Raw genomic sequence first — 2,224 nt, 5'->3', positions numbered from 1 at the left:
CTTATAATTTAGCATAGGAGATATGGAAGTTACTGTCAGGACAGTTATATGTAGGCAGCTACCTTTTCCGTGTGTCTTAGGAGTGGACGCGATAAGAAAATATGAAATTTTGTGGGACCCAATAAGCAATAACACTACCATCGCCAAACCCAGCCCAATTACTAGGGCAGTTTGCGTAACATCACAAGATAATAGCGAGACCCTTGAATATAGATCACAATCAACTAGCCGAGTAACTCTAGAAGCAGAAACTATTGCCCAAGTTTTAGTTATTTTCAATGCTGTAGACCCTAAAGGATTACCCCTCAGCTTTCGTAGAAAGCAAGATAGTTAAAACTGATAAAGGAGCGGTGCATCTGAACCTATCTAATTAAAGCAAAGAAAAAGTAAAACTAAATAAAGTAGCCTTAAGGGTTCCACAAAAAAGTAAATACAGATATAAAATCCTTAAACAGTCCAGAATTGTCTATAGATTTGACTTGTCAAAAACAACCTAGAATCGCCGGGGGTGTAAACGCCGGCCACTGTTAGAACATATTAAAAATCGAATAGGAAATATATTATGTGAGTATAAATGGATATTTACAAGAAATAAACCCAATTATGGCTCAAGTAACCTAATCTCACTCAAAATAGCTACAGTAGGGACACCAATCAAAATGCACCTTTATTAAACACCATATCATTTAATGTCTTGGTTGGACGGCCAGATCAAAGAGATGAAGGCGCAAGGAGTAATTAAGGAAGGGGTTAGCGAGTGGGGTTTTCCACTAGCAATAGTCAGGAAAAAAAGATAACACATGGAGATGTTGTGTCGACTTTAGAGCTTTAAATACAGTAAATGTAAAAGACGTCATGAAACTGTCCAGGATAGATTCAATTTTGGACTCATTAGAAGGGTCAAAATATTATACTAGTTTTGACCTGATTGCAGGATATTGGCCTATGAGCATTAGACCTAGAAACTAAACATAAAGCAACGGTGATTCTTGATGGCGGTAGAACCGTTACTTTTGAACGCATGCCTTTTGGGTTATCTTTTAGCCCAATTGTTTTAGCAGACCCATGAATTTAGTATTGAAAGATAATGAAACCGGGAAAAACTTAGCGTTCGGGATAAGAAGGAAAACAGGCATCTTAAGTTATTCTGATTTTATTTACAGAGACAATAGAAGATCATTTAAACGGGCTTAGAAGGATACTATGAAAATTCGAAAAGTCTGGTTAAAAATTGGAACCCGAAAAACCCCAAGTAGCAGTTCAAAATTAGTTTTCTATGGTCATTTGATAAACCATGGGACTATTTCACCCAACCCAGCCAAGTTCACAGCAATAGAACCATTACAACAACCAACAGATTAAAAAAGCTGTACATCCGTTTGTGGGCTAGTAAGGCACTGTTATTTTAGGCGCCATGTATAAAATTATGCAACCATTTCTAAACCTTTAACCGATCTATTAAAGATATCGGGGCAAGTTGAGTGCACCCTAACTCAAATAGAGGCACTAGAAACACTTAAGAAAGAAATATTAAAGACCCATGTACCCGAACTACGAAATCTTTCGCATAAACTTTGCCTGCAAACATACGCTTCGTTAGTAGGTATTGGGGCCGTATCATGGGCGCCCATATGGGGGGGGCTCCCGCCCCCCCCCCCGGCTGAATGATACTGCCTTATTTTTATATTTTTGTTCTGAGGTTTCTCTTATATAGCATTAAAAGTGCCAATTAGACGAGGTTTGCCCCCCCCCCCTGGAATTCAGCTTATGGACGCCCATGGGCCGTATTATGTATAGGCCCTGATGGATAAGAATCAATAATTCAATGTTCTAGTCCTGCTCTAACTGAGGGTGAAAGAAAATACTCAATAGTTGAGAGAGAATTCTGGGCAATTGTAGTATACACAGAACATTTTCGTCAATTTTTGCTCGCCAAAAAGTTCACTTTACGGGTTGATCAAAAATCACTAATTTGGCTGCACACTAAGCAGAATAGTTCGGCAAGATTTAAAAGGTAGGTACTTCGCATGCAAGAATACGACTACCATCCAGTTTATATTAAAGGCTGTAGTAATATTTCACCAGATTTTCTTACGAGGAACCCTGGCCAAAAAGACGAATTACCTGTTGCAACAATCCTAGATAACCTTTTCGCCGATAGGGACGTTTTGTCAAATAAAAATACATCTTTACACCAAGACAAAGATGAATTCTTTACAGCCAT

The sequence above is a fragment of the Artemia sp. Qi Xiang Cuo genome, chromosome 10 (assembly GCF_049724085.1).
Source record: "Artemia sp. Qi Xiang Cuo chromosome 10, ASM4972408v1, whole genome shotgun sequence".
NCBI classification, from domain to species: domain Eukaryota; kingdom Metazoa; phylum Arthropoda; class Branchiopoda; order Anostraca; family Artemiidae; genus Artemia; species Artemia sp. Qi Xiang Cuo.
Note: the sequence above shows the minus strand (reverse complement) of the source record.